This window comes from Halichoerus grypus, chromosome 4 (assembly GCF_964656455.1).
Source record: "Halichoerus grypus chromosome 4, mHalGry1.hap1.1, whole genome shotgun sequence".
NCBI classification, from domain to species: domain Eukaryota; kingdom Metazoa; phylum Chordata; class Mammalia; order Carnivora; family Phocidae; genus Halichoerus; species Halichoerus grypus.
The window spans coordinates 87,087,563-87,097,256 of NC_135715.1; positions in this window are offsets into that span (position 1 = coordinate 87,087,563).

Sequence of the window (9,694 nt, forward strand, 5' to 3'; positions counted from 1 at the left end):
GGATGCCATGTGCAAAGACAGAAATGTGCAGAGAACTGGGGGGACAGAAATGCTCACAAGAGTAGTTGTTATCTGTGGCTGTCTGGGGAAAGCTTCCTGGAAGAGGTGTTTCCTGATCAGGAAAGCGTTCTCGCCTGGTCTGACATGGACACCTCATTATCTTGAACTGTGGCTTTTCTTGCATAGTGTATTGCTTCTTTCCTTGGTATGATGGCCAGCATCCTGAGGAGTAGGACAAGATCTTCCCTTGTACATTTTTGGGTCGTCATCAGATCACAGCTCACATTCATATACCTTTAGGTGTACAAAATGGACAGATCAATGGTGCATCGTCATGTAGAACATGGTCTTGAGCTCATCGGATGTCAAATGGAGATGACCATGCTTACCCTGAAGGGTCATGGGACTTTAAATCCTACGAAACTCCTGGAATAGTTCTTGGCATAGAGAAGATGTGTGTTTGAGTTCTCAGGCACAGTTGTAATGTAACTTCATTTCATGGCAATAGGCATGCTGTTAGTTACAGTGCCTAATAGCATGTTGTCGGGGTCACAAAGTTTTTCTTTTTCTTTTAAGAAATAACAAGTCTGGAATCCTTTCACAAAGCTATTCTGGATTAATGGGAACAGCTGGTGGAGGAGCTGTCTGCATGGGGTGTCCCTGATGGCACTCGTTGAAGAGGAAGTGGAAGAGCAGCCTCTGTCTTTCTCCAGGCAATGAAATCCTGCTGTGGGACCTGGTGCAGTTAATCTCCACCAAGCTTTCTGGTTTCAGGGGATCCATGGTGAGACTTCAGTCCAGTGAGCTTTCAAACTTAGCTGGAATTTGTAGAAAATGCTGTGCATGAGATTTAATTCATGATGGCCTGGAACAGCTCTGACCAAATCAATGTCTGTGGAAGGAGAACTTGTGGGAAAAGCATGGATTTGAGTTGCGCTGGGTGGATTCAAATTCTAAACTAACCACACAGAGATAGAAAGATTCTGGCAATTCCTTAAGCTCTGAGTCTCAGACTCCTCATCTACAAAATCAGGATATAAACACTGACTGTGTAATCATTGTGCAGATTGTATGAGATGGCATGTGTACTTGGCTCACAATACCAATGGCCCCACTCCCTGTGTCCTCACTTACAAGGCTTGTCATTTCCTTACACCACTAACAATAAGTCCCTCCACAGGCTGGCTTGCAGAGGATCATCCCCGAGCCCAGTTTTGTACCAGGGCTTCTCTCACATGTCTCAGATGTGCTCTGATCCTAAGCTCTGGATGAGAGAGAGCACTGGGCAAGGAGTCCACCAGCTTGGCTTTGGAGTCCCTGTCAGCCTCCTCCACGTTGGCAGGAGGACCTGGACTCAGTATGTGCTCCTGGCCGCCCAGACATATACTAACACACACCAACACTTCTTGGCTTTTCTAGTCTCTTGCAGGGGAAAGGCACCAGTTAAAAGGGAATTTTCAGGCAATATCACAATTAGCTTTGAAAATGGTTAGGCCATTCCATTGCAAGAAATTTTAAAAAAGCTAAAAACCAAAACACAAAAACTTAATCGCTCTCCTAATTTTGAGGGTACTTTTGCTTTGGGACCCAAGATGGATGGTTCTCTTACCCTCGGCCATCTCTCCTCGGAGTTCAAGAAACTCCTTCGGTGAACATCTATTTTTCCCCCAGCGACTCTTCTAATTATTCCCTGAACCTGCCTTGGAGGGTTTTATGGTGTCAAGAGAGAGACAAGCAGGTGTGACTGAGCTACGACAGAGGAAGGCACTGGGTCAGGGTAACCTCCTAGTTCCCTTCTAGGACAGACTTTAGAGAAAGGCTCACCACCACTGAAACAACCAGAGAATTACAAATTTATTCATTTGGGTACCTTGGAGATGCCTTATGTGACATTCTGACCCAGTTTTTCAGGTAAAGAATAGTTCTACAGACAGGTGGTGAACATATGAATGAGAACAAACTGTAGGCCCCAAGTGTAGAAACTCTTTCCCAGCTTTTCTCCCAACACAGGTGCCCTCGCCTCACAGAACTTGTCTTTCACAAATGGCTTTTTTAGATCTCAGAAAGTCCCTAAAATTATCAGGTTTTCATTGCTTCAGTTATAATTATGAATAACTTAGGAAAAAAATGTTCTAGGAAAGGGAGAAGTAGAATTAGAGCTATCTGTAGGTTTCTTAAGGATGGTTGTGTGTTGGAGCAGGAATAATTCTTATTTGGGAATTATGTTATATGGATGACAGTCCCTGTCCTGCCTCCTTACTGGCTGGGGAAACTGGACATCTTTGAACTTTTCTGGGCTTCACACTCTTCATATATGAATGAGGGTATTTTTCACCTAGCCATATGTCATAGGGATTTACCTATGTCAAGACATTGTCTACTTTATTCACTTTAGTGACTATTAATGTATTTCCAAGAATCTATGTACCATAATTTATTTAACAATTCTCTTATTGATAGCTGTCTTTCATTTTCTATCCAAAACAATTGTCCAATGATGTAGCTTATCTATAAACCTATGGAAAGTTTGGAGAGCATTTTTCTAGAATAGATTCAAAGTAATTGATTTGTTGGTTAAATGACAGGGACATTTAATATTCTAATAGTTTCTACAAATTGTCCCCCAATGGTGTTGTATCTAATTACACTTTATCTGCCTATACAGTTCAATTTCCCACAGCATAGTAAGCTCTATGTTATCATGTCCATTTTAAAGATGAGGGGAACTGGAGTCAGAGAGGTTAAGTAAGGTTTCCAAGGCATTAAATTCTCCAACCGGGATTTGACCGAGGTCAGCTTCTGTTTGTTTCACTGTCCATGCTATACAGCTTCTCTCCAGGTCACTGGTTTTCATGACCCATGGAAAGTAAGAGTTCACTCATGATAGAATGAGAGAAGGCAGCAGGGATTCTGGAGAATACCCATTAGGACTGGAAAAATAACATCATGGGGGCCACATAAGGCCACAACTATCCAAGTCTTTTTTATTAAATATTAGATAAAAATAATATTTATGGAATATGCATAATAAATATAAAATAACACAACAAATGCCAACATATCCCCCACACAGTTTAAGAAACAGAACATTACCATGATCTTTGAAGCCCAGTGAGTAACTGTTTCTAACCCCATCTTCTCTTTCCCCAGAGGTAGCAACGCTACAGAATGCATGTTTTTTCTTGCATCTCTTCAGTTTAAACAACTACGGATGTGTCTGGAGCAAGGCCACCACATAATGCGTTAGAGCGTATGCACCGTGAGCTGCCAGGGCTTATTTGCCGACATGGTGCAGCACAGAGCTGGCTCAGCTCTGACTTGCAGCCCCCAAATAAAATAGTGCTTAGTGCTGCAAATTTTAAACTTTACTTAGATGGAATTGTACCATATGTACTCATCTGCAGCTTGCTTTATACTGCTCAGTGTACTCTTCTGAGAGTGAGTCACCAGATGCTCATGGCTGTAGTTAATTTATTTTCACTCTGTACAGTACCGTGTGGTACTAATGTACCAGTCTCTATGCATTCTCCTATCTTTGGGCATTTGGCTTAATTCTGAGGTTTTGCTATTATACAGTGCTGCTATGAACATTTTGTAGATATTTCCCAGAGCAATATGTATGCAAGTGCTTCCATTCAACCCCAGGTAAAGAATGCCTGTATCTTGAGAGTGCACAACTTCAATTTTACTAGATAATGCCAGATTGTTACCCCACAGCAGTAGATGGGTTTTTCCGAACATCCCTGCCAAAACTTGATTTTGTCAGACTTGGGAAATTCTGCCAATCCGATGGGTGTAAAATGGCATATGATTGTGGTTTTTATTTGAATTTTCCTAATTAAACATGAGTTGAACATTTTTTCATATTTTCATTAGCCATTGGAGTTTTTTTTTTTTTTCCAAAGTATTCTTTCAAGTCTTTTGCACATTTCTCTTTTGGATTATCTTTTTCCTGTTGATTTATAGCAGTTCTTTAAGTAATTTGTATTCTAATTCTTCGTCAGTTATATATGCTGCAAATATGTTTTCCCAATTTGTGGCTTGTGTACATTTTTACAATGGTTTCTTATGATGAAGAGAAGTTCTTATTTTTAATATGTTTACATTTATTTTTTTCTTTACGATTTGCCTTTTTGGAATCTTAAGAAATCCATTCCTATCCTGCAGTCATAAAGATAGTCTTCCATATGGTATTCTAAGATGTTTATAACCTCATGTTATACATTTACATCTTTAAAACATCTGGAATTAATTTTTATGTATGATATGAGGTAATACTCCAATTTCTTTCTTTCTTTTTTCTCCTTATGTGGATAACTGATTGTCTTAGGATAGATTAGAGAAAAGCTCATGCTTTCTCCTTGTTGTTATGCATCACATTTTTCATATGCAAAGATCTCTGTGTGTGGGCTTTTTCTCCTGCTTAGTCTGTTTACTAAGGCACCAGTGCCACACATTCTTAGTTATCATGACTTTTTAATAAATCAGGTGAGGTAGGACTCCTTACCAGGGTTCTTCTTTAGGGGTATGTTGCTGATTCTTCCTCCTTAGGTCTTCCATATACGTTTTAGAAACTGCTTGTCAAGTACCACAAAATAACTGAAGATTTGAATTGGATTTGCACTGAACTATCATTTTGGAAATAATTGGTATCTTTAAACAGTGCAGTTTTCTGAGCCATGAAAATGGTCTATTCATTTATTTGGATCTTCCTTTATATATTTTAGTATAGTTTTATAATTTAGTTTACAAAAAACGTAAGATCTTGTGCTAAATTTGTTCATAGGAACTTTATAATTTCAAGGTATTTAAATAGTGTTTTATTTAGTTATAGTTTTAAAATGTTTGCTGCTATTGTGTATATATTTAAATCAACCTACTGTGTTAAGTGTATTTTTTAATTATAATAATTTATCTACTTTAACAATTGCATTATCTACAGTTTCCTCTCTCCCTCCTTTCTCTCTCTCTTTCCTCCCTCCCTCCCCCTCCCGTTCTTCCTCCTTCCCTTCTTCCCCTCCTCTTTTCCTTCCATTCCTTTTTTCCTTCCTTCCTTCTCTCTCTCTCTCTTTCTTTTCATATTCTTTGTACTTCTTTATCTTATTGCATGGTAAATCACCAGCATAAGTTGACTAGAAATGGTAATAAGAGGCACCTTTCCTTTTCCTGTTCATAAAGGAAATGATTACAGCATTTTTTTTGTTGTTGTTTAGTATGATGCTTGTTTGAAGGTGTTTGTGGATATATTTTGCCAGCTTCAGAAAATTCACTTCTACTTTCAGTTTGCTAAGTATTAATTTTTAAAACATAAATGGAATTTTCTTTTCACCAAACAAAAATTCTTTGTTCTCTTTTAAACTGTTAACATAGAATTTACCTAACTGATTTCTATGTTAAATTACCCTGCATCCCTATTGACATATTGTATTACCTTTTCCATACATTTTGGATTCAGTTTGCTAACATTTATTTGAATTTTTTGCATAAATTCATGAAATGAGCTTATAATTTTGTTTTCTCATAAAATGAGTTGTAAATTATTTCCTCTGTTTTATCCTCCATAATATTGGTTTAAGATTATTTGTCCCTTGACAGAACTAATAGGGACAAACAACTGGAAACCTATATTTTCTTTGTAGAAAGACATCTAGCTGCTTATTTAATTTATCAAATATTTATAGGATTATTTACATTTTCTATTTCTTCTGGTGTTGATTTTTGTTATATTTTTAAGTAATTTGTCCATTTGATACATCTTCAAATTTATCAGCTAAAGTTAGTCATGAAATATTTTTACTTTGTGCAAATCTGCAGTTATATGCATTTGCTATTTCTAACACTGACTATTTCTTCCATTAATGTTACAAAGTATCTGTAAGTTTTTAATTGGATTACTCTCTGGTCTGTATTTCCTTCTTTCCATTTACATTGTAATCTCTCAATCTGGATTCTTTGCTCATTAAATTTCATTTTTTTTAGTTTTATAATATAAGTTATTAGGTTATATATTTCCCTCTAAATACTGTTCTAGCTGAATTCCACAATTTTGTTAAGCTATAGTTTCATTATTGATCAATTGGGTGTATTTTTAACATAACTATGTTTTATTTGATCCATAAATTATTTAAGCTGTATATTAAAAATAATTTTTGTTTATCTTTTTTATTGCTTTCTAATTTGTAAGAGTATAAAGATATATGAGAAATTCTAATTTCTAAAGATATCAAGAATTTTTAAGTTTATCTTTTTTGTTATTGATATCTAATTATATTAATTTTCTGATGTTTGAATTGTGGTCCTGTTGATCAATTTTTATGTGTTACATAGTTGCCTAATAAAGACATATTCTCTACTGGCTGTGTTAATATGCTAGCTAAGTGTGTTTAAGTTTACTAGTTGCATTATTCAAATTCTGTTTATGAATACTGATTATTTTTTCCTGATATATCTTTCATTAACTGTGAAAATTGTGTTAAAATCAATCGCTATGATTTTGTTGTTGATGATGATGATGGTGATGATGATGAATGATTTTTTTCTGTATAGTCCTTTAGTCCTTTCAATTTCTGCTTATTATGTTTTAGGCTATGTTGTGTGCATACAATTTTACAATTACTATATCTTCCTTGAGAATTTTTTATTTTATTTTATTATGTTATGTTAGTCACCATACAATACATCATTTGTTTTTGATGTAGTGATCCACGATTCACTGTTTTCATATAACACCCAGTGCTCCATGCAGTACATGTCCTCCTTAATACCCATCACTGGACTAACCCATCCCTCCACCCCCCTCCCCTCTAAAACCCTCAGATTGTTTCTCAGAGTCCATAGTCTCTCATGGTTCATCTCTCCCTCTGATTTCCCCCCCTTCATTTTTCCCTTCCTTCTCCTAATGTCCTCCATGCTATTCCTTATGTTCCACAGATAAGTGAAATCATACGATAATTGACTTTCTCTGTTTGACTTATTTCACTTAGCATAATCTCCTCCAGTCCCATCCATGTTGATGTAAAAGTTGGGTATTCATCCTTTCTGATGGCTGAGTAATATTCCATTGTGTACATGGACCACATCTTCTTTATCCATTCATCTGTTGAAGGGCACTTCAGCTCTTTCCACAGTTTGGCTATTGCGGACATTGCTGCTAGAACATTGGGGTGGATATGGTCCTTCTTTTCACTACATCTGTGTCTTTGGGGTAAATACCCAAGAGTGCAATTGCTGGGGCATAGGGTAGCTCTATTTTTAATTTTTTGAGACACCTCCACACTGTTTTCCAAAGTGGCTGTACCAACTTGCATTCCCACCAACAGTGTAAGAAGGTTCCCCTTTCTCCACAAGTTCTCCAACATTTTTTGTTTCTTGCCTTGTCAATTTTTGCCATTCTACCTGGTGTAAGGTGATATCTCAATGTGGTTTTGATTTGAATTTCCCTGATGGCTAATGATGATGAGCATTTCCTTGAGAATTAAACTTTTAATTGTTTAATAGTGATTCTCTGTTAGTGCTTTATGCCTTAAAGTCTGACCTTTGTACTATGATTGTAGCTATGCATTTGTTTTGGTTAGTACTAGCCTGGTATAATTTTCTGCATTCTTTGACTATTATTCTTTCTAATACTTATGACTTAGAAATGTTTCTTACAAATAGCATAACATTAGCTTTTATTTGTCTGGTTTAGAAATCTTTTTAATTCTTTAAATTTTGTTGCATTTATTCTAATTATTATTATTACATGTATATCTATTATCTTCTTGTGTATTATACATTTCCCATGCTTTTTTCTTTCCTTCCCCCCTTTTTGATTTTTAAGCATATTTTCTCACTGCAATATTACCTCTCTACTATTTTGTAACTGATTATTTCTATTTATTTCTTGTTCTGTTAATGGTTACCTTAGAAAATTGAGGATGCTTACTATCGTTACTTATCTACTGGATAATTCAAGAACTGAATAATAAATTAACTGTAATCTTACTCTTTACTTATGATATATTATTTTGGGTAAGAGTTTTAGATCTGTTTTATTATCCCTCTTACTCTTGATAGACAGTAATATTTTTGTCGTATATAGTCAATATCTGAATAAATTTACCTTCATATTTACCATTTTCTTTGTTCTTCATTTATTCTTACATCTCAGATCTTCCATCTGATTGCTTTAATTTTGTCAACTGAATAAACTTTGCAATATCATAAGTGAAGGTCTTTTAAGTACAGTGCTCGGTTTTTGTCTGAATCTTTCTTTTTCTTTCTTTCTTTCTTTCTTTCTTTCTTTCTTTCTTTCTTTCTTTCTTTCTTTCTTCTTTCTTTCTTTCTTCTTTCTTCCTTTCTTCTTTCTTCCTTTCTTCTTTCTTCCTTTCTTCTTTCTTTCTTTCTTTCTTTCTTTCTTTCTTTCTTTCTTTCTTTCTCTCTCTTTCCTCTCTCTCTTTCTTTCTTTAAGTTCATCTCCTTTCAGAAAGATATTTTTACTAGGTAAATTTATTTTTCTCATGGCACATTCGAAGTATTATTCCACTGTCTTCTGACTTCCATTTGCTTTTTGTCATTCCTTTATTGATAATCTATCTTTTCTCTGAAGAATTTTAAGATGGTCTCTTTCTCCCTTTGGTATTGCGCAGTTTCACAGTTCTATTTCTAAGTGTGGATTTAATTTTTTTTAAATTTTTATTCTATCTGAGATACACTTGCTTTTATAATATAAGTAGCAATGTCTTTTATCAGTTCTGAAGTATTTCACTCATAGTTTTTTCAGATATCACTCCCCATCTCTCACAGCACCCTTCTGGACCTCCAGTCAGACAAATACTAGACTTCTTTATTCTCCATGTCTTCTCATTCTCCTTTGTTATTTCCTGACTCTGATTTCTCTACTGCATTATAGAAAATGCCTTTAGATCTAACTTTCGTTTTATTAAATATCTCTTCAACTTCTAAAATTTTCTGTTAAAACCATCCATTAGGCTATTTAATTGTTATACATTCTTGGGCACCCTGGTGGGTGGACATTTTTAATAGTCTCTCATTATTTGTCCCTCTTCTCAAACACTATTTTTTCTTTGAACCCATTAAATACACATATTTTATATTCTTGCTGGTAATTCTGAATCTGAAGTCGGTGTAAATGTGTTACTTCCTGCTATTACTGCCAATTCTCAGGGTACATGTTTCGCGCATGCAGGCGCATGCGCGCACGCGTGTATATGTGTGTGTGTATTTTGACTGTGAAATCACAATCCTTGGCAGTTCATTTGGGGGAACTCTACCAAGCTTGTGTTGCATATTTGCTTTTACTGGTTATCTGGAATTGATATTTTATTTTATTTATTTATTTATTTTTTTAAAGATTTTATTTATTTATTTGACAGAGACACAATGAGAGAGGGAACACAAGCAGGGGGAGTGGGAGAGGGAGGAGCAGGCTTCCCGCGGAGCAGGGAGCCCGATGCGGGGCTCGATCCCAAGACCTCTGGGATCATGACCTGAGCCAAAGGCAGATGCTTAACGACTGAGCCACCCAGGCGCCCCTGGAATTGATATTTTAAACTGAGCTTTCAGCTTGAGTTTTTTCAGACCTCTCAGGTAGTGTTGATTGATGCTGCAATTTAAGTGAGAACAAGATTTTGTTAATAGATTTAGGATAGATTTTTTTTCTTCACTCAGTGCTGTGACTCAGACAGGTGTGTTT